This window comes from Tiliqua scincoides, chromosome 4 (genome assembly GCF_035046505.1).
Source record: "Tiliqua scincoides isolate rTilSci1 chromosome 4, rTilSci1.hap2, whole genome shotgun sequence".
Taxonomy (NCBI): Eukaryota; Metazoa; Chordata; class Lepidosauria; order Squamata; family Scincidae; genus Tiliqua; species Tiliqua scincoides.
The window spans coordinates 180,251,076-180,274,838 of record NC_089824.1 but is presented as its reverse complement, the minus strand read 5'-3'; the positions used below and the strand labels follow the sequence as shown (position 1 = coordinate 180,274,838).

The 23,763-nt window shown below is 43.8% G+C and overlaps 1 protein-coding gene and 1 pseudogene across 5 annotated transcripts in view; both read left to right on the top strand.

Annotated features, from left to right (window-relative positions):
- Positions 1-23,763, top strand: part of PLXNA2 (plexin A2) — a 481,295-nt gene that overhangs the window by 116,801 nt on the left and 340,731 nt on the right. The window lies entirely within an intron of this gene.
- LOC136650196 (5S ribosomal RNA) lies at positions 20,124-20,240 on the top strand (annotated as a pseudogene).

Sequence of the window (23,763 nt, the reverse complement as noted above, 5' to 3'; positions counted from 1 at the left end):
CTGCTTCTTGACGTTTCTGCTACTTTACTGCACTTCGTTGTGTTCTGATTTTTGTATTCTATTATTGCTACACTGACCATGTGTTGTACATTCTGTTGCATTACCAGTGATAAGAAAGGTGAGATATATGTAAATAAATAATCACCATTAGTATACTGTAACTATAGATCCACAGTGATTAGATCACAGTATGGGGGCTAGGAGAATTTGCTATCTGCTATAATTTGCTATATTTTGGGCTGTACATGTAGGTGCATTTTTTTATTTCCCCAGACCTGGTTCTGCTGCCAAATGTGTATTTCAACCAGACTGTCCCAGACTCATTCACCTGCATGTCTTTTAATGCATCATATGTCATCATCAATTTATTTATTTATACAGGTATTTATATACCGCCTTTCTTTGGTTGTCAGATTTCTCCTCAGACTTTAATCCAAGGTGGTTTACGTAAGCAGGCTGTTCTAAACCCCCGTAGGGATTTTTACAATTGAATAGTTCTAGTCTTTCATAGAACTCCTCCTTCCAGCTGGATTCCTTCCCGGTCTGGTCTCTCTCTGGCCCTTTGCCTCCCATGCTCCCCTTGACAGCAACTCCTCTCTGCCAAAAGAACCTTGTTTTAATCCTTGGTGAACAAGTCAGAATCTATGGAAGAATAAAGAGACACACATTGGATATTAAAAATGGGGGAAATACTCAAAAACCAATGGAAGAAACCTTTCAATCCCCCTGATCTAACAGTATAATCCTAAGCATGTCTACTCAGAAGTAAGTTCTCTTTGTGGTCAGTGGAACATACTGCCAGGTAAATGTTTATAGGATTGCAGCATCAGTTGTCATAACTTTTCAAAGGGAGAACCCCAGGGTGAAGTTCTGATTGTTAGTTTTAGTTCTAGTTTTAGTGGTTTGTAAGTTATCTGAAATATTTTTACTAGCTGATACACACACATATACAGAGAAATGAATTACAGCCTTGCAATGTATCCACCAGAGAAATTGCAGCCACTTATTTTGTGTATACTGTAATGTCTGTTGCGGGTGGTTGAGACTGAACTTCAGATTAAAATAAGCACTGTTACACATCAGTTGCTCTCTGTCCATCTTCTCAACTAAACTGCCCACTCCATTGCTGCAACTCTCAACTTGGTGATAATTGCTTCAAGACACTTCAGCTCTCATTAACGTTCCTTTCCTGAATTTGGTTAGAGGAGCAAGTAGTGCATTTTTACTTGGAGAGGAACTGGGAGGGGAAAGAAAGAATTGGGGGGGGGGGAGAAAGAGAGCGAACAAGAACCTCCATGTTATTAGGAGGAAAAAATCACTTGACTATCAGCCTCTGGCAATCTGGTGATGCTGTCTGAGAACAATTTACCTGTCAGCACCCATCAGAATTGGGGAAAGTCTGAAAAAGAATGCCATCTGTGTGAAGGTGAATTTGTGATGGGGGAAGGGAGTGTAGAGGTGGAAGAGAGAAAGGTGAATTGCTGATGAGAACTAGAATGCATTCCCTGGTGGCTTTGGCATGTCTGGGAGGGGAGCCTTCTGTGGGTGCTCATCAGTTGTTCTGTGACTCGCTTTCAGATGGAGACAGGAGATGTACATATCACAACAAGCAGGAAGAAGAGAGGAAAGAAAGTTTTAGATGGGAAGATTTGAGCTCTTTTCCTCCTTGTAATAGTACTACTCTGTTAGGAAGAATTTTGTTATGTATTTTGTGTGCATGATCTACACTTGCTTGAATTTTGCTTCATTGCCATTGGTTCCCCAGTCTCCTCCCATCATTGTAAGAACTAGGCACGTAAAAGTTTGGGGAAAGAACTGGGCAGCAGCAGGAAAGCAGAGAGCGACCAGCTGGACCGTAGCTGGACGTGTCTCCATCTTCCTGCTTGTTTGTCTGGTGGCTCTTCAATACAGGTGGGAAGCAAAATGCAGGGCCCTTAGCATATGCTACTTTTGCTACTATGTTAATCCATCCCTGTGTGATGGAATATGAGGCTTATATACTCTGTACTGGATGTATTTTCTCCCCAGAACATACATACCTCTTTGTCAAAGCTTGGTGCCAATGGAAAGCTCCCAGTTTATAGACCCATTGCACCTGCCCTGTGGCCTTCTCTGTCCCCCTGCTTCCTGCAGGGCAGAGCAGATACCTTTTCATAAGGTATCTCATCCTTTGCACCTTGGCAACAGTGGACTGAAGCAGGCCATGCAAATTAGGGTCTGTTAAAGGTTACCCTCTGTCAAAGATGAAAGAAATTAAATCTGGCAAGTCCATCTGAGAAGTCACCTCAAATTTTCTTAATTGTCTGAAAGTCAAAATAGGGGCCAGTTTTTTTTTAATAACGTGCATGCTCAGGAGCTCCCATTTCCATCCTACAACCAGATTTTCAGAAGAGCTCATCTTGCTTGATAAGCTCAAAGGCATAGACATCGAGCTGGTGGTAGCTCAGTGGGTGGGATAAGTGCTAGAGTTACACACCTGTACCTTAATCACTTGTCTTTTGCCCTCTCTAGAAAGTGTTTCAGTGCCGCGCATCCTTCCCTCACTTGCTTTCTCAATTTCTTCGCTGTCTCCTCCTGACATACAGCAATTCTATCTAATAATCCTAGTTCCTTCTAGCATTTTATGGCTGGCTGGAAATTGCCAGCACTTGGAGGGTTAATGTTCCCAAAATAGCACATTGGAGCTCTTTAGGATGAAAAATTAAAACTGTCACAAATAAAACCCCACAAAGGAAAATAATATTTCAGTAATGAAAGAAACCTTCATAAGTCAGTGGTGTGCTCCTTCTGAGTTATGGAGCCTTGCCCCTTATAAAGGGCATGTCAACCTCATCATTCACAGGTGAGATATTGCAAGTAGTCTGTAAGTGCTGGTATCTTCTTCTGCCCTTCCCCCACAACAGGTGTCTGATGGTAATTAATGTCAGACCTTCCTGGCGCATCTAAACAAGGAGCAAACTATTCTGGGAATGCAAGTGATGTGACTTATTACTTCTGTGGCCCCAGACAAGAGTTCCCGACTCCAGTCCAATCAAATAACAAAGACGAGAGGCAGCAAAAAAATCTATGAACAAGTCTAGGCTTGATTCACCGCTGGGTCTTAAAATATCTCACTGCTACTCAGGCTGAGGAAATCTCCCACCCAGCGTTCAAAGCAAAACCAAATCTTGTATCTCTGTAGCATTCTAATGGAGCAAATGGTTGGTGGAGTTAGGAGAGTATCTTGCACCCTAATGTTTCCCCTGGGGGCTGGGGATAAGAATAGGCCCTCAGTTTGGCTGTACTTGTCACAAGAGGCGACTAAACAGCCACCGGGTAGGTGGGACTCGTTAGCTTGGGAAGGCAGCATAACTGAGAGAAGGAAAACTCTGATCCGAAACCTCCACTGCCTTGTGGCTACATCCAGTTTTCAGGAGTCAATCTCGAGGCAAAATCTGGAGACGGGGTCCCTGAGGCAGTTCATGGCTGAACATAGTCACGTTCTTGCAACTCCTGAGACTCTGCTGGAACCAACCATACTGGCTTCTGCCTTTCCATTGGACCATTCCAGCGATGTGGTATGGGGGGATTTGCTGCATAGGTAACAGTCTATCCTCCATATCTACTTTACCCAGGCTTCGCGCACTGGAGAGGACACTGTTCCGGAACCACTATTCAGAGCGCAATACCATACTCTTCCGAGACTGAAGGATACCAACACACAATGTTATGACTGGTCCTGTTGTCTTATTCCAGGAATGTACTGACTTTATACCTAGGACTGGAGGCATACCTAGAGCGGTTCAGAGTCACAGAGCTGGGAAGACTTGAACTATTCAATGCCCCACATATTTGAGACTATGTTGCCATCAATGTGGAGGACAAGATTTTTCATACAGTTTGTGAAGGGTTTGCAGGGGCAATGGGCAAAGTTGTGAAATAGGTTAGTGTGCCACCTGCTTATTATTTTGGCACCAGTGTGGTTCTATGGTGAAGTCCACTTGGGTGATGATGATTGGCAGTGCAATATAAATGGTGGCATTTCCCTCCTAGTGGGAGCCATAACCTAACTGGACTTAGATTATACTTAGCTGCTTTCAAGCCACTTCTGGAGCCTTACCCATGGATGCTTATGAGTTGTTAGAGATCAGCATTTGCTTAGGGTTTGTCTGCATCAGAACTCTTGATATAAAATTGCAGACTTAGCAACTGCCATTTTAAGAGACGGCTTTGGCTCAGTTTCCTCTGTGATCTGTGTCTGCCATCACTGGAGCCTTCTTGTCTGGGGTTTCCTAAAACTCTTCAAGTGACCCAGACAGATGCGCCTGCCTTCTTTGGCCAGGCTGCACTCTGATCTGTCCTTCCTCAACCTTTGGATGCTGCAGTTCTTTTTGCTGTTACTGTCTCTAAGGGCTGGGTGAACTGAGGGGAGGTGATGTCTGAGTAAAGTGACCTTGACAGAAATCTATAACTCCTGGTGCCCCAGAGCTACACTTGTCTGAAGACAGAAAGAAGCAGGTAGCTTTCTGAAATCCATCTCCATCCTTAACATTGTGCACATATTAAATAATGTCCTTGGAATTATCTCTTTGAACAATACTTCAGGGACTCGGATTTCTGATGATATATCAGCTGTTAATGACTGATTTAGGCTGCGATCCTACCAACACTTTCCTGGGAGTGAGCTCCCTTGAGTATAATGGGATTTACTTCTGAGTAGACAGGGATAGGATTGGGGTCTCAGTCTCCCACTTTTCCTATCAGTTGCTGAGAGTCAGGATGGTGTAGTGATTCAGAAGATCTAGGTTCAAATCCCTGCTAATTCTTGAAGCTTCTTGGGTGACCCTGGGCCAGTCACTCTCTCTTTCAGCCTCACCTACCTCATAGGGTTTTTGAGAGGAGAAAAGGAGAGGAGGAACACGTACACCTCTCTGAGCTCCTTGGAGGAACGGTGGAAAAAAAATGTGAAATTTTTAAAAATGGGCATGTCTTTGTTGACCCCTGAAGTTGGATGAAGCTTCTCAGGGCATAGACTACAGATGTAAACTAGTTCAATGATCATTTCTTCCCAAGGAATTCTGGAATCTTTTCCCTGAGACAAGGAGGGGATTAGATATCTCTTACAGAAAACTCTTGCAAAAAGAAGCCATGACAGCTCAATTGCGAAACTGATATAAATTTGTAGAGTAGAAGTATCACACGTCTACTCTACCATTCTACTATTGTGTTTTTCAAGAGAGCTGTGGTATAGTCCAGTGCTTCCCAAACTGCGAGTCTGCCTTACAAGATTGTCATGAGGGTGTATTTAATCAAGATTATTAAGTACTGGGCAGATTAAGCATTCTATATAAGTGTTAAAAATTGACTGAAGTCTTCTGGGATGCTTGTCCAGCTGAAGCAGCAGTTGCCAAACTCGTGACCATTGGGACTGCAGCTTACTATTCCACCTCTGCGCCAAGTTCATGCCCAGAAGATTTGGGGACCAGGACGCTCTGGGCAGTTGCGTCTGTTGTCTGCTGTCCCAGAAGGCTGTGCAACAGGACGTCCAAGCGGACGTGCCTGCCCATAGCATTCCTAGTGCCCAGATCTACTAGGCATGCATGCAGCACAGAGGTGGAACTGTGAGCTCCGCTCACCAAGCAGAGGGCTTTCCCCAAACTGCGGATCCAGCCCCCATGCCAGGGTTTGGAAAGCCCTGATCTAAAGTTTGCTTAGCATGAGCTATACTAGCTCCAGTTCATCTACTCTATGTAGATCAGTAAGCTCTCATTGAGAGATATTTGTCTCCTTCATCTGTGGCAGTCAGTTCCAGAGGCCAATGCCAAAGGCCACAACCACAAAACACTGCTTCCTGTCTCACCATTTTCATGTGACCTGGAATAAGTAGTAATAAAACTATGGCTGTTATTTGGTTTTCCCAGCTGTTTTCCAGCTGTGCTGTGGGCCGAGGAAGAAAGCTGTTCAACTGAAGAGCACCTTTTTCAAACAAGGAGTTCTTTTCTCCAATTTTTGCTAAAGAGCAGTAGTGAGGAGAGAATTACAGCCCACAAAAATTTCATCTCATTTAAAAGTGTGTAAATTATTTTGTTTTTAAAGGCAATGAGTTATTTTAGGAATGGATATGTTAATTTAACCAGGACGAATAGCTTGTCTGCCTTCTCCAGTTTGTTGCTTTTCTGTTGTGCTTGATTATTTTTCTTTTAAATTGATGGTCCTCTTCTGACTGCTCCATCGCCTACATCTGCACAACTATTTTCTCTGCTTGTGAACTCAGATAGACATAGATGTCCTCAGCACAGATGTGCATCTGTGGACTTATTTTCCCTGTTTATATACAGTGCCGTGTCACTGTCTCCCTTAAGCGCACAATAGATGTGCCATAATTGTTGCTCCTTTTTTTTCTGTTGTCTTGGAAACTGCAGCCATTTCATCAATGCAATAATAATTTGGATTCTTGCATTCTCCATAATGGTGAGAACTGACCATATGTGTGGTGGGAGGCTGTGTCATGAAGATACAACAGTAGCCCAATACAGCCTTAACAGTGAGAGAGCTGCGGTAGCAGCATAGAATGTACGAGTTCTTTTTTTTCTTTTCTTTTGATGTGCAGGCTCAAGGCTTATTTACCTATTAGCAGAGTGATCTTCTCCTAATTGCATTGAACTTAAGACTTTTTGTTGTTGGGATGGATTTTCAAAAGTGCTGTCTCTAATTTTGTTCTTATGCTAGTGTTTTGAATATGTGTGTTTGTGTGTTTAAATAGATGCAACATTAGTTATGAAAATCTGAGTAATTTTGGACTGTGGCATCTGTTAGTAGCTGCTGTGTTTTTAGAACATTCTGAACACTGATTGCGCAGACTGAAACACTAACAGCTCAGTCCTAACTAACCTCTACCTGCCAATGCAGCCAGGCCAATGGAGTGTGTGTAGCATCATGCGTAGGGGGCAGTCCTGGAGGCCTTGTTGAGGCCTGGATCTGTGCCAGCCATTTTGCTGGTACAAGCTCAAGGAGAGTAAGGGAGCAGGAAGGGGAAAGGAACTGGGAGAGGATCCTGCACAGTGGTGCTGCAGGTATCCCTCCCTCCCTGCTCCACCTCCTGCCTGTCCCTTCCCCGTCCAGACACTCCCTTGTTCCTCCTCCTTGCTGCCCCGTTCCTTCTGCCACCTGCTCACTGCATGGGCTTACCCGTGCTCTAGCTGGTAGCCGGCGGTGGCAACAGTGCTGTGTCACTGCTGCCTTTTGTGGTGATGATTCTAGAATGTCTGGAATGTGGCGCACACAACATACTGTGATGTGGCCATTTATGACAGTGAATCCACTATTGCATCATAAAACCCAGTTAGGATTGGACTGTAAACAAAATAATTTCTCCTAGATTAAAAAACTGAAGTAAGAAATGGCTGCTATAATCCCATAAATCTCCTGTTTCCTTTCTTTGCATTTTGTTTTCTTTTGCATTTTCTCTTTGAATTAACCCTTTTGTTTTATATTTGGTTGAAGTGTGTGTGTGTGTGGGGGGGGGGGGGAGGTATGAAGCACTAGATTAGAGTGGCTACTATTCAATGCTGCTCAAGATGTTCTTATTATTGTTCACAGGTATAGACCTGCAAGTCAACAATCACTATATAGGAATCCTGCTCTTGGAAATTCTAAATCCATGTATGTTTTATGGGTTACATAAAGGGAATGTCTGAGGATCAGGGAATGGTTTGGCAAACTCATGCCTGACTCATGCAAGGTCATGGATATCAGACCTTTTCCCATTGCATATAGTTTTCACTGCAACTCTTAACTTGCTGGGACAGTGCTGCCAGTGAGATAATTTTGGAAACAGCCCTCAGTTCTACATCTAATTATGGAAAGTGTGTGGGCCTGTGGCATCTTCTTCCTAATTTATGTGAAATAGGGTATCTGGCCTAGGAATATTGTAGTAATTAGATGGGCAGTCTGATCCTGGGGCTGTCCTTCAGTTGCTGATGCGTGAGTCATACACCTATTTATCTAAAATCTTAAAACCAGACAGTTTGTGTTGCTATTCCCAGCTGCAGTGTTGATCCCCAGTGGAACAAAGCTATCCACTTCCAGCCTCGTTGTCTTGGTCTGACCTCTTATTGCAAGATAGCAGTGATTCAGGGTTGCATCCTGTCTCGATGGCAGGAGTGCGGGGGGGGGGGGCTGCTGCTGTCGGGAGTAGCTTCTGCAGGGCCCCCCACACCTCAAAACATTGAAAAAAATGTGATCACAACCCATTCCCAGGTCACGATCGCAAAACGGGAAGTGGGTAGCTTCCCTCATCCCTTGGAGGCTGCCACAGTCAGGGACAACTTTTTTAAAAAGTTAGTTTTAAATTTTTTTCCCCTGTTGGCGGTACAATTGATCTGATTGGGTTGTTGCCATACCCCTGTCCCTGCCCCTGCCCCTTAAGGGGGCAGAGGAAAGACTTCTTGGGCCCTTGGGTTGCAGTCCACCAGAAACCCTGGCCTACAGGATAGATCAGTGGTTCTCAAACCTTTAGCATTGGGACCCATTTTTTACAATGTGAATCTGTCAGGACCCACTGGAAGTGATGTCATGTCTGGAGGTGAAGTCATCAGGCAGGAAAATTTCTAACAATCCTCGGCTACAATCCTATCCACACTTATACAGGAGTAAGTCCCATTTACTATCATTGTTAAAAGCATATACAGAGTACCCTGTTCAAAGTACAGATCTGCAACATTTCCCCAGTATAGTCACGGGCCATGGTAGCATCAATTCTATTTTATTTATGCTTCATTTTATTGTATTTTCTGTTGTGCTTTCATATTTTGAAAGCTGCTTTGTGAAGAATTATCATAAAATAATGATCTTATGAAATAATGGGCGCAATCCTATCCTGCGCTGGAACAGGCAAGCCAAGAGGCTTGCGCTGTATGTAGCACAGGATAGTGGCCAGAAGAGACTTAGCCAGAGGCAAGGGGAAACTTTCCCCCTTACCTCTGGGTTAGGGCCACTGGCCCCATGAGTTTCCTTGGACTTGCACCAACTCTGGAGGTGGCACAAGTCCAAAGAGAGTAGAGCGGCTTGAGAGCAGAGCGGTTTTCCCCTGGAACAGGGGTTGGGATCTGGCATAACTGCCGGATCCCAGCCCCGCCTTGCACTCCCCACCCGCCCACCCCCGGGGCTGCCCACCGCCCTCCCTCCCCCCACCCAGGAATGCCCAGCCGCCCAGCTGGGTCAACACAAGGATCCGAAGGGAAGCCAGTGTGAAGGCTTATGTCAGCTTCCGCAGGCCAGCGCTTCTTGGAGTGTCGGCCTGGCTTCCCCTCAAGGAAGCGCAAACGTGCTTTACGGCATGTTTGCAAGTCTCCCAGGCCAGCAAAAGCTGGCTGAAGTGGTTTCTAGGATTGCACCCAATGTGGTGTCATCTATCCATTACTCTAATTTTAATCAAGAACAAGAAGTTTTATAATGGCTAAGGTCATTATTTTATGACAACATATCAGTGAGTTGGCTCATAGGATTGGTCCATAAGTCTCTCAGTGTGGGACCAAGGAGTATGAACTCAACTGTTCTTGGCTAGAAATTGTCATTTGACCGGTTTTATTGCCAGTTTGTATTAAGCAACGACTATGACTGTTCAAGCCCCATCCTAGTCTAGGTGGGAATATAGTTTAGTGCTTTGGAGAGCAACAAGCTCTTGCTTTGATTTCTTCATCATTATGAATCCATCCTCTGGGATCCTGTTGAGGACTGTCTGAAATGAGTGGATTAAGATGAGGAAAGTAGACAAGGGACTCCATGTTTCACAATGATTGCGCTGAGCAGAAGGCCTTCTGTAGTGAGACAATGTAGTTTATTCCAATAGACCAATTTATTCAGCTCCTATACCAGTGGTGCAGTTCATATAGTAGTTTATTCCTTCAGGGTATCAAGGATGGGATCGTGCAGGACTGAAGAGGCCAATTACTATTTATTTTTATTATTTACAATATACCTAAAAATACACCAATCCTAATAGGCCAATCATCTGGTCTAGTAGGGAGAAGCCAAAGTTTGTCAGTTGCATGTAATTAGTTCCCAGGTGTTCAAAATGAAAAGCAATCATCAGTTTCTGGTAAGAAATACAAATGGGAATCTACATTTGGCTCATTTTTGAGGTTTTCCCTGAGCTGGGCACATACAGAAAACTGACAGTTTAGCTTCCCTAAGCAAAACCTTGAGTGTTTTAGCATGTCTGTGCATTTCTCTGATCCCATCATTCAGATTTGTTTCATGTTTAAAGTGTTAGGGTCTATGAAATCAACAGGTGATTTTTCATTTCATTTGGGAGACGCTCTTATATAAGTTTTAGATTGATCAGGGACTGTATGCAGCAGGCGCAGATCCAGTGTTTGTGTTGGGGGGGGCCTTGAGACCAAGCTGAGGAAGGGCAGCGGGCAGGACTTACTAGGTTCTTGGAATACCCAAAGAAGCAACCTCCCCCCTCAGTGGCACAGCTCCTTATGAGCCCAGCTGCTGGGTTGGGAAGCCCCACCCTTTCTTGGAAGACCTCAGGCCAACCAGAGTGTTGGCCGGGTGTGATCTCAGCACCAACACCTTGCCCAGTGTGCATTCCCCTTGTGCTTGACTTCATTCCGCATCCCAGTGGGCGACCTTCCCCTCTGGCATCACAGTTTGGGAGGACATGCATCCATGCCCCCCCCCCTCGGATCTGCCCCTGCTATGCAGCCTGAGTTTGGGTATACTTAATTTTGCAAAGATTTGTAACCTTGATGTGATTCCAGTGCAATGTGTGTGTGGGAGGGAAAGTTAATGCCTTTGTGTAGAGCTATCATGTCTCCTGTTACCAGTGGGTAAATCTTGGGTGTTGCATAAGACAATGCTGTGCAAGTGACAGCACTTTACAGGAAACAGAACAAACTGTGGTAACACAAGTGTTTCTGCTGCTCTATCAGAAGTGAGACATTGCATAATAGTTATGAGTGGGTGATTGAAAAGTGATGGAAATGATTGAAATGTTTGGTTTTTTGAGGTTTATAGATACATATATGTGAAATCAAGGAGTAATTGAGAGGAGGGGTTTGCGTTGGAAGAATTTGCTGAAATATAAGCACAATCTTTTCATGGAGGAGACTCAAGTAGAAGAAGTTTCTGGACTTGGGATTTTTCCGTCCAGACCCTTTGTTGAAAAGAAAAGAAAAAAATGGCTTGGAAGCATGTTAAAATACTGCTGGGAGATTCTCAGGTTCACTTCCTAATTAACACAAGAAAATACAGAGAAGGTGCTAGGCAAAGGATACATGTGTTAGCATTTAATTATATACCAAAACTCAAGTCTATTACAGTCACCTCTGGGAACAAAGATAGCAGGCAATGTAAGGTGGACTGAAGTTAAATTTTTTTAAAAATTTTTTATCCTGTAATGAATTAATTAAAGATGTACTGTAGCCTGTCTCCATCAGGGACATATGAAACCCTGATGGAGACAGGTTACAGTACATTCATGAGGTGAGTTATGGTCAGCCAGGCAGCAGTATGCTTCTTCTGTGACCTTTGTTTCGTGCCCAGAGACAAACCTGTCACTAGCTTTGTACAGGAGGTAGTAGCTGCATTTCTTTAAGGAAAGCATGATTAGTTTTAAAAGGTGGCTAAGGTGGCTCTTTAAAAACAACATTCTTGTCAAGAGGAGCACGTTAGCTGTAGTTAACTGCATTGGAGACTTACATGCCATACAGTACAGTTTTCATAGGGTTCAGACAGTTGGGATCCTGAGCTACCCAGCGTGCGGGGCTGCAGTGGCGCAAAAAATGGCTGCCGCTGCACCCTGCGTGCTCCAGGCAGTTACCGCCTTTTCCTCAGGAGAAAGGGACTTTCGTCCCCTTCCCCCAGGTAAAGCAAGTAGCCCCACAATGGGGTTACTTGATTTTACGATGACCCAAAGGTTGGTGTAGAATTCAGAGCTTCGGTGGCCAACCCAGCACGAAGGCACTGGATGTGGTGGAACAAAGCTTTACAGGTCTCGCCTCCCCCCCACTCCGTCCCCCCAGAATGCCTCCCTCCCACCCACTCCCTGCCCTCCCTCCACCTCCCCCCGCCCTGGAACGCCTCCTTCCCGCCTCTCCCCACACTCCTACCTACCTCTCTGCAGCTCGGTGGTCCATGTGACCGCCAAGTGCCAGAGCACTGGTGCTCCACCAGTGCTAGCCCAGCGCTACTGCAAACATGTCTTACATTGTGATAGTGCATGCTGGCAGTGAGCCGGCATGCCCTCCATAAGATTGGGCCCAAAGTAGTTTATGTTTGAGGCTCTCCCTAACTGAAACTTTTGAGGGTTCTCATGGATCTATTCTTGTAGGACCAAATTAAGAAGAGTGATACTTTGGAGCAATTTTTGCAAGTGATTGCTAAGAATGCTTTTTGTTGTTGTTGTTGTTCTTTCTGGGATTTTCAAAAAACTTGTGAATGTGGTTAATGTGGCATGCAATAAAGGAAATGGCCTTTTTTTTGCTTAAAATGCTTGTCCCTAGATATGTATGAAATTCCAGTGAAAATTCTGGTGGGAATGTGTTTTCATGGTCCTGTAAACAGACACACTCTTTTATGCATTATCAATAATCAGCCGTTTTTGCCTTAAGAAAAACAGCACAAAGAGTCTTCTTTGGGGGAGGGGCATTCCTCTACAACAGTGTTTCTCAAACTGTGGGTCGGGACCCACCAGGTGGATCACAAGTCAATTTTAGGTGGGTCCCCATTCATTTCAATATTTTATTTTTGATAGTCTAGACTTGATGCTTCCATGGCATGTGACTGCATCTGGGGAAATGTTACAGACCTGTACTTTTAACAGACTACTATGCATATTATTTTAACAATGACAATCAATGGGACTTACTCCTGGGTAAGTATGGGTAGGATTGCAGCCTAAGATTCTTAAAATATTTCCTGCCTGCTGATGTCACTTCCAGTCATGACATAACTTCTGGTGGGTCTTGACAGACTCTCATTCTAAAAAGTGGGTCCCAAAGCTAAATGTGTGAGAACCACTGCTCTACAAGATTGAGGGTGAGGCACCATAACATGTCGCCCCCCCCTTTGCCCTGCACTCTGTGCATGCCAGGCAGAGGCAGGAAAATGGGGGCAGCCTATTGGCTGCATTATCTGTGGGGGCAGAGCACCCAGAAGGCTCCTCACCTTCTGGCTCCATTCTGCTGGTTTTCCTGAGCCCTGCCCGCTCACCGAAGGACAGTCTGAGAGTAGCTGGTCACTCTTTGGGGGGCCGGGTAGGAATTTTTTGTCGCCAGCCTAATTGGCCGTGGCGGGTGATTTTTTCGCCTACCCCAGACTGCCATGGTGTGGGTGTTGAGTTTATTGTCTGTACTACTTGCCTTTGGTCACTTTGGCAGGTTTGTGTGGGCAGGGTAGATAGGGATGTAGGGAATCGGTATACATCAGGAGGTCAGCGAGGTCAGGGGGTGAGCCAGGACCGCTCAGACGATACTTGTCTGGGTTGCTGAGGCTGGCTGGCAAGCCCCTGGGCTGGAGCAAGCAGAGATCACCAGTGGGCGTGGCCTGTGGGGTCTCTGCTCTTCTGCTGCCTCAACCCTTTGGGGTTGGTGGTCTCTCGGGCCAGGACCAAGGATGACTTGGAGCCACGATGTGATGCCCATGTAGCCCGGGGGGGGGGGCAGATGGTTAGCACTGCTTCCCCCAACTTAGTTGCCCACACGTGGGGGGTGGTTTAGTTAGTTCCCCCTGCTGCAAATTTTATTATTTTGATTAATAAAAGTGACCCTTTATCCCAAGCCTTTGTCTGGTGTGCTTATTTCGGAGGTGCAGGGGTAATAAACAATGATTGTGGCAGTATTTCTGAGAGTATGAAACATTAACATTTGAGTGTTTATAATTTCACACCAATCTGTCTGATTGATTAAACAGGTGGTGGTGGGGGAAGCACCCTTTGTAGTAGTAGTAGTAGTAGTAGTAGTAGTAGTAGTAATCTTCATTACTGTAGTTTCTGTTGATGCGAGTGCATAAGGCTTGAGCTGTTTGAGAGGAGAATACACTCAGATGGTCCTTTTTGCCCTTAATGGTGCAATGCAGGTTGACACAGGCAATTTTGACTCTGAAGCACTGGAGGACTATTCATATATAGCTTCCAAAGTTGTATAGATCTGGTCAGAGGTGATGTGGTACTTTGTTAAACTTCTCTTTCACCAAGGTCTCTACTGATCAGCACTGCCTGTTAAAGGGGAAGGAAGCAGCACACCATCTGAGATCTTGCATCTTGACTGGATCTTGTCTGGCCTTGCATCTTGGAGCTTGACTACTTTTGGTTCTCCTTCCATCTTGTACATGTGCTGCATATCCCTTTCTTTTATTATGAGTCTCTTACCATCTCTTGTTTTGATAAAACAAAATATGTTTTATCTTGTTTTTAAATTATGTTTTAATATTAATCATCATCATCATCATCTTTACCACCTGAGATAGGTGTTAGCTCTCTAATATCTGCTGAAAGACTTAGACAAAAAATAGTCTGGGGACTTATAGTTAAGGAAAGATGATGTTTAAAATCTACTTTATAATAATCACTATTCCTCAGTTAGAAGGTGGATTATCTTGCTGAGGACACCAGATTTTCAGAGCTCCAAAGGGAGCTATAACTATTTATGTCAGGCTTTGGCTGAGTAACTACCAAAGGAGGCTTGTAATATGACTCCTGTAGCTCTGCTTCCAAGCAAACAAGTCTTAAACATATATAGCAGCAAAAACAGAAAATAAAAGAAAGTCAAGTTCTGGTAGTATAAACACCACTGATAACTTTCCCTCCATAGACTGGGAGCATCCAGAAAGCTTAGAGGTGTTGATGCTGCATTTGTGGTTGGAAAGGAATTTCCCCTCTGGTCATATGGCTAGTGATCTTTTGTTTTTTGTCTTCCCTTTTCCTTTTCCCTGAGTGACTTGGCTGCCATGCATGGGTCATCTGGAGCTATTTACAGAGCAAGTCAAGCATCCTTCTGTGATGCACCTGGTCTCTGGCATGCTGTGGGCTTGACTGTACAGATTGCTGTGGTGATGTGGTGCACAAATGGTTTTACTGCAGCAGGAGGCTTGGTGATTTGGATCCAAGAACCAAATAGATCCCTTTTGGTGAGGCAATGTAACTTCATATAAGGCTCGAATTGGCCCAAATCTGGGTCTTAGATCCCAGCTGCAATTTAAAAACAGTCAATGGATGCTTCCTTCCACTTCTCTGGTTCCTTTTAGGCCTCTCCTTTTGTATCTCCCACCATTTGAAATGGCTTCATCTGGAATGTCTACATTGCACTTGAGGCTTAGGCCCGTGCTCTTCAATTGAAGTTCCTTACAGACTTGGGCAGCTCTGCATTTCAAATAAGGAATGGCTAAGTTTTTTTTTGAAAATGTTTGTCAGTCTGTCTGTCTGAATATAGCTGAATAATGAAGCGGCTGCACCTGTGGACCTTGCTCGTATTTCCTTAAGGTTAACTTGATCAGATTTTTTAAACTTGATCAGATCAAGGTTAACTTGATCTATTTTCATGGATACTATCCATTTCAACTTGTCTAAGGCAGTGTGTCTCATGGAGATGTAGACTTCCTTGGTGACCTGAGATTCTCCCATGTGGTCACTTGAAAGTTTGAAACTGCAGAATTCGAAATGTAGAATTGTCTCCCCCCCCATTGGTTCCGCTAATTAGGGAACGGAGAACTTTAAGAGGAGAGATCTTTGTATAGGTAGATCATCCTACCTATAAATCAGAGTCTATGAATTTGATTTTTACTAGCAAGGGGACCTAGTATCAAGGCATGGTGATACTAAACTGGGTGACTGAAGGCCTGATCAATCCTTGTGTCTCCTATAATGTTCCTCTGCCAATATGCTTTTGAGAAACAAATGGTACACTGAGCTGAAAGTCCTTCTTCTCTTCTCTGGGCAATCAATATATCTGAAGAGCAGAATGCAATCTTTCGCTGTTGGAGAGATAATTGAAAAAGTCCAGGGGATGTAAATAATTAACACTTGTTGTGGGGTATGGGGCGCTTTTTCCCGAGTGCTTTGTCAGAGTAAGTTAGTGCCACCTGATTGATCGTCATTTTGATCGATGTCTCTGTAACACTCAAAACCTCTCATTCAAGTGACAACATCACATTGCCCATAGAGTAGTTGTCTGGACCAAACCAACAGCTTGCTTACAGAATATCAGCTACTTGCTGAACTTGTTGGGGCATTCTGAGTGTGAGAGTGGTTAAAAATGGAAGGTGCCATGATGATACTGTGCATTTATTCTGATGGGTGTTTCTGCCTTTCTTATTTCCTATACTGCAATGCTGTTGAAGTAACAGAGTTCTGGAATTATAGGACTAAAGACCCTGACAATCATCCACTATAACCCTCCTTACTGTTTTAAATTTAGAAATGCTTTGTTGGTGTAGTTTATATGGTGAGGGAAGTTGGGTACATATAAGCTAGAGAACGTTATGGTTCTTTTCAATAATGTAGCTAAACAGAAGCTATTAGGATATGGACCTCAACCAGGGGTTTGCGTCTGCTGTGGTTTCTTTTAGTTTTGTATAGCCTTCTGAGTAGAGCAAACTCTCTTAAGAACAAATATACAGCAGAAACATTCCAGGTGTGAACAGTGGCAAGAGGGCATAAATAGTTCTTAAAAGTGTGACTTGATTGACAAGTTTGTGTTGCCCTCAGAATGCCTTTTAAAGGCATAAAAATGACACTTCCGATTTTGACCAAAAACTGGTAGTCACCTTTTTTTGCTTCTAGGAGGCATTCTGAAACCTTCAGAGGCCGCAGGTGGATACATGCGGCCTCTGCCGCTTCACAAAGCCCTCTGGAGCCAACCAGAGCACAGCTCTGGTTGCCTTCAGAGGGTACAGGTTGGGCCAAGTCTGGCTCAGTGTGGGGGATCCGCACTGAGCCAGATTCACAGGTGGAAAATCTGTGGATAAGTATGGTCAACGTGTATTGGATTGAAAATGAATGATATGGAGATCATTATGAGCTTGTGTTGAACCTGCACATGCCTGATATCGTCTGCTCTCGGAAGCTAAGCAGGGTCAGGCCTGGTTAGTACTTGGATGGGAGACCGCTTGGGAATACTGGGTGCTGTAGGCTTATACCATAGTCTTTTGAGACTGAAGGTTGCCAGCCATTTGTGTCACCTAGAAATGTGTCAAGGCAAAAGGACAAAGTCTTTATCAGAGTTGGAATATGTGATAAGGTATCTGTATTAATGCAAAGCAAACCAGTGTGGATTTAGCTAAGTTTCAGTAAAAATCCATGTACAATATAAACCACCTATTTATAACAGTCCTGTTATGGACCATAGGATGCTTAGGTTTGTTCTGATATTTAATTGCGTTAGCTTGCATTGGAAGACTGCACAATCTTTATCTTTGTTAGAGAAAAACTGTGATCAGAGCCTCAAGGCATGAGAATCACTTTCTCAAGTAGGGCATGGGCAGAGTTTGCAGGATTGCAAAATATAGCAATGTATCCTTGCTTATGTGAATACTTATGCTTAGAGAGCACATGTGGAGTTGTGTTACTGTTTTGAATCTGGATCAGGATCTGGATCAGGGAGTTTCAGGTTCAAATTCCCACTTGGCCACAAAGCTTACAAGGTTACTTTGGGCCAGTTACTTTTTCACCCTAACATATCTCATAAAGTCGTAAGAATGAAATGCTGAATCAAGATTCCTGCCCTGAACTCCTTGGAGAAAAGGTGGGATAACAGTATAAATAATCATAGCCTTTCCCTGCTTGTTTGCTAAGATAGTATTCTGTGGTGTCAAATGCTGTTATAGGAGGCTTGTGAGCCTGTGTCTTCAGTACACCATCACTCCTTCCTTCAGCCCTTCTATGGGGCTGGTTTAAGGGGATACCTCTTTCCACAAGGCTCTGCCCCTGTGATCCGAACCAAGTGGAGTCACTTGAACATATCTTCTTGTTCTGTTCTTTGCACACCCTACACGAGCGCCTTCACTTTAGCAGCAACCAAACAGTCGCCGCTAAAGTGAGTAGTCCCATTGCGGGACTGCTTCCCTTACTCGGGGGAAGGAGGCGAATGTCCCCTTCTCCCGAGGAGCCTCTCACGGTAGCTGGATCTGGTGGGAGCCCTCTGTGAAGCCACTGGGTCCCACAGCTCCAGGCAGCTCAGGATTGGGCTGTTATTTACTTGCAGCTCCACTTTGAATTTCAGTTGGCAAACCAAATTAGATACTTGGACAGCCTTCTTAAAATGTTTTCAGTCTAGATATAAAAAAAGAATTGGATGGTGGTTAAATAAAAAAAAGATCACGTACAATATATATGATTAATACCATGCAAATGTTGTACTAGTGCCTATTGATAGGGATGGAAGCCTTGTTAAAGGAGGGCGTATAATTGCCAAGAGGTAACCAGGTATGTGTTTTCTATTTTCTTAATCTAGGCACAACTATGATGCAGTGTCACAGAAAGTGAGCACACAGCTGACATAAAAAGTAAATATTTTTTTTTAAAGGAAATAAATTTAAGAAACTTTCAAATGGAGGTCACATTGCTGCAGTTTGGTGGTGAGGTGATAATATTGGGGAACATCAGAAAGTGAGTTTCCCCCCCCCCCTCACCTAAAGTACTGCATGAATGTTCTGTTGCTCACCTTATACAGCAGAGGTTTCCAAACTTGAATTAGGAAAAAAAGAATTAAGAAATAGATATCTATGAAAAAGAATACACATTGATATTGGGTAGGAACTTGAGGCAAGGATCATCAGTACCATCCAGGAGAGAGTGGCATTGTCGCAGCCACAGTTCCATCACCACTGACAAGCAGGACAGTTGTACTTACATGAAGGGAAACCACATTTACCACCAACTCAATATTGCAGTTTGCAAGCTGATAAAATGTATTTTTTTTTTTTTTCTAGCTGGGAGTGCAATCATCACATAGTCTTTCTGCAGAATTAAATTGCCTGTAAAGAAAGGCCAATAGACTGTTTGGCACTTTTAAGTGTGATGCTTTCTCTCCAAGGATTGATAAGGTGTGTTTTTTCAGGGGGCCCCCATGCCTTTCCACCTCTGTGGGTGGCACACTGAAGTTCCTTCTCACAGTCTGTTTTGCACTATGCTGTTGCTTAAACAGCTGCTGCTTCTTGCCTTAAGGACAGCAGTATGTTACAGGCTGATTTAGGTCTTTTAAATCTATACTTTTTGCAGAATGGGAAATGTTGTGTCAATAGAAGTCATATTATTAACAATAAATGCTCTGGTATGTATATGCTGTGTATATAGACCCATAAAAAATAAAGCAGTTACATTCCATAAGGAAGAGAATAACTGACTAGATATAACTATAAGGTGTGTCTCCTTACATACTCATCTCACTACAAAATATATTGAGGGCTGGCTGCTGTCTGGTGAAAATCATCTTCCCTGTGTAAGGCTCCACTGGTGATATCATCATGTGAAAGACTCCCTGAGGGGGATATTTTGACAGAAAGTGTGATAAACTATAATGCTGTGAATATCTCCCCCTTCCACTATTTGTGAGGGATTCTGCTACCTAGGGGGATTAATTCGATATCGTGTTGCAGCACAATATAGATTTTCCCGCTTCTCCTTGCTGTTTCTCTGCATGTGTAATAAACTAACCTTCTTAAGCGTTCCACATGATATGGCAAGTTTGGTGATAGGGTCTTGCACTTCACAGGCTATTAGGGTCTTTCCCTCCCCTATTCTAACCCAAATCACCTCATCAAAAGTACAGGAATTTCAGCAGGCAGGAAAGGAGATTTGTTTCTGCCTTTAGGATATCTGAGGGGTCTTTTGTGTAATACTGTTGCACACTTTTAGCTCACTGTGTCAGCATCCCACCAGAAATACCAAAAAATGTGCAGCAGTTGCCCTTTTCCTATGTCAGAGGCATGAATTCTGTCATACAGCATACGTGACTTTTCCTCATTCTGCAGTCCAGTAGAAGGGACCGCCACAGTTTGAATGCAGACTGTAGTGGGTAGATGTACTGTGGTCATGCATCTAACCCTCTCAAGTCTATAATGTAGATTCCTCTCTTATTGAAGACTTGAGATCATTACTGACTTCTTCCTTTCCTCACTCAGTTTTCACAGGTGGCAGCATAGACAGCAACTGTTACCCTGCATGTGCCCGATCTTGTCTGTTCTCGGAAGCTAAGCAGGGTCAGGCCTGGTTAGTACTTGGATGGGAGACCGCTTGGGAATACTGGGTGCTGTAGGCTTATACCATAGTCTTTCGAGACTGAAGGTTGCCAACCAGCATTATATCACTTTTGCTTGTAAATTATGTCAGTGACACCAAAATCTTCTTCTGAAGGCTGCTTTGTCAGTTTGCTTTTTGATTTCCTATCTTTTATCCAGGAAATCAACACCATCTAGGTTTTGTATTGTCCACTTGTAACTGCCTGTCTATAGAATTTCTGAAATCCATTGGTGTGTCAGTAAAAATCATGTAGTTTTTGTCAAAAAAGGATGTAATTCTATGAACACTTTCCTAAAAGTAAGTGCCTTTGAACATAGTGTGATTTATTTTCAAGTAAATACGTTTAGGCTTGCACATTGCCCATGCCAGATTGAAGGCTCTGTACCTGCGCTGCTTGGATTTCAGGGGGGAGGGAGTGACTGCCTGGCACCACTCAGTGAGTACACACATTGCATTGCAATTTGGGCACGAAGCAGAGGCTGCAGGGCAAGCAAGGTGAATGTGAAAAGGGGGGAAATGCCCAAAAGGAAGCAAGAGCAACCTGAAGTGTAAGTGCTCCCCTCCCTCACTCCCTCTGAGTGTGTGTGTGTGTGTGTGTGTGTGTGTGTGAGAGAGAGAGAGAGAGAGAGAGAGAGATCACAAGCTACACAGCTTGTGTTTTATTGTTGCTGGTTTCCAATCTCCAACGATCAGCTGAGATTGTTGGCCCTTTAAATGGGGTTTTAAATCAGTGGTCGCGGCCAGAGATGACCCAGAAGTGACTCACTTCTGAGTCATGTCACTTCTGTCACTGGGCTAGGTGACACTGTGTCTCACTGGCCCAGAGAGTCACTATATGTCTCTGTTCACCACTAATTCTGTTGTCTGTGGATCAGGCTTAAAACATTTTGTGTCACTAGAGGGTATTTATGCTTGAAGAACATAGGAGGAGTTAGGGAGATAATGTTCTAGAAGCAGGCAAGCGCTGTTATTTCTGAATCTGTTAAATAAAGGTCCATTTAAGTCAAGGCTTCACTGTATTTCTTTTTCTCTGGTGTTTATGTATTTTTTAAATGGGCAGCTTATGCCACAACAGCACAGTTGTTCCAGTTTTGAAACTACAGACCACTTACTTTTTTCAAAGATGAGCAATCTGAGCACTAGGGCCTCAACCCTATCCAATTTTCCAGTGCTGGTGCAGCCATGCCAATGGGGCATGCACTGCATCCTGTGGTGGAGTGACAGTTGCAGAAGCTTCCTCAAGGTAAGGGAACATTTGTTCCCTTACCTTGGGCCTGCATTATGGCAGCACTGGTGCTGGAATGTTGAATAGGATAGGGCCCTAAGTGACTTTTCTGAGGTCACCTGTCAGTTCGGTATACTGCTCAGAAGTCTCTCCTTGCCCTCACCATTGTCCCAGTATTCGTTGGATGGCCGAGAGGCAAACTACAGACAGGAGAATTCAGAGGGCTTCGGTAAAAGGTTTTACTATGTTTTGCAAAATGGATCCACCACACAGGCATGATGGACCCCGAAGGGTTACAATGAGGCAGGTTTTATAGAGCATTCTGAATAGAGGAGGGGCACAAAAGAGCACAGAGAAAGAGGGGTAAACATCCTTGGAAAATTACTAAGTAATCAGGCAGAGCATGGTTGGTTGGTTGGCAACCTTCAGTCTCAAAAGACTATGGTATAAGCCTACTACAGCACCTGGTATTCCTAGGTGGTCTCCCATCCAAGTACTAACCAGGCCTGAAGCTGCTTAGCTTCCAAGATCAGACAAGATCAGGCATGTGCAGAGGGATCAACCCTTGCTAATTGGGTAAGAGGCACTTTTTCAAGTGGGTGCTCCTTTTTTTAGCAGGGGGAGAGTAACTGGCCCACCTCACCCCAGCACTGTCTGTTCTAGTGGCTATCTGCTGGTATTCATCTGCATCTTTTTAGATTGTGAGCCCTTTTGGGACAGGGAGCCATTTAGTTATTTGATTTTTCTCTGTAAACCGCTTTGTGAACTTTTAGTTGAAAAGCGGTATATAAATACTGTTAATAATAATAATAATAATAATAATAATAATAATAATAATAATAATAATAATAATAATAATAATAATAATAATAATGGTCAGCATCCTTATCAGTTTGGAAGGTTCTGTAGGAAGCCCAGTACAAGGTGTACTGACAGGGTGTCTACATACAAGATATCTGTTATTGAGGGTTGGGTAATCAATTACACCACTTTATCCTAACTATCCTATCTCTCACACCCTTTTGTTCCTTACCATCTGTTCTTCCTTGGAGGCCCATATTTTGCATATTCGGCTTATCTGGTTTGGCCAGATCTTTCTGAGGAGGATGGTAGGTGCTGACTGGTAGCGTTCCTGAGCAAGGGTCGGAGAAAAGCCTAAACCAGAGAAGCCTGGTTTTGAAAGCCAGGCCTTGTGGGTTTTTCAGTATTGTGAGCTGGGCATTTTGGGGACACCATCATGTTCGTCAATATTCACATAGGGCCAGCATAATTCTGACTGGTTCATCTCACCCACTACAAGCGCTTACATTTTCATAGCCTCTGTCACCAGCAGCATTTATTTGTGCTGTCCTGCTGCTGCAGCAGTCAGTGCTACTAAAACTATCAGTTTGTCAGATTTCTTACATTTCTGAGGCATTTTTGTACGCTAATGTCTCAATTTCTCCACCACAGAAAGTCTTTTGCTCAGAAAGATGTAATTCTCACTCACCAGGGATTCCTCTTAAGGCCTAATTTAGATGGCTGTGGTGTGGATCCTCAAAGTCTGCATCATACAAGTGCATAGACCTGTCATTCTTATATGGGAAAATAATTATGCATTAGGAAAGGAAATTCAGTCGCAGTGTGAGGAGAAAAAGAGGGGATAATTTCATTTCTAGGCTCAGATTTCTGGATCGGTTTCCCCTGGCGTTTTCCTGGAAGCCTTGGATACAATTGCTTTATGTCCCATGCCATCTATCATTTTGGACTTGGGCAAATAGCCACAAATCACCACATTTTTAATTTGCTGATACATTTCGGGCGCTTAATCGCATAGTGAAGCAATCTTGGCCAACACCTAGGACGGAACCAGACGGTCTTAAAAGTGAAAGTGCCAGGATACTAAAGCTTGGGCTGCAGCTTAATGAACATGTTTTTCATGTATATGGCCCCACATTCCATCTGTGATGTCTCTATAGTTAAAAAGATTTTGAGCACAAGACTTGGAAATCTTGAGATCTGTCTGCAGAACATCTGCCTGCCAGAATTGACTGTGTGGGTCTGCAGGGATCAACTACCTGATTTTATAAGGCAAGTTTCTTGTAAAATTTGAAAGCTGCTATCATGTTGCAATGGAAGAAAGATCTAGGCTCAGCTTTTGTCATCTTTGTCTCAGCTCAAGTCATCTTTCAGCCTCACTTCATCAGCTGCAAAACAGGAATAGGCTGCAAACCTAACCACACTTTCCTGAGAGTAAGCCCCATTGAACACAATAAGACTTACTTCTGAGTAGACCTGGTTAGGATTGTGCCCTAAGACAGTGATCTAACAAGGTGAA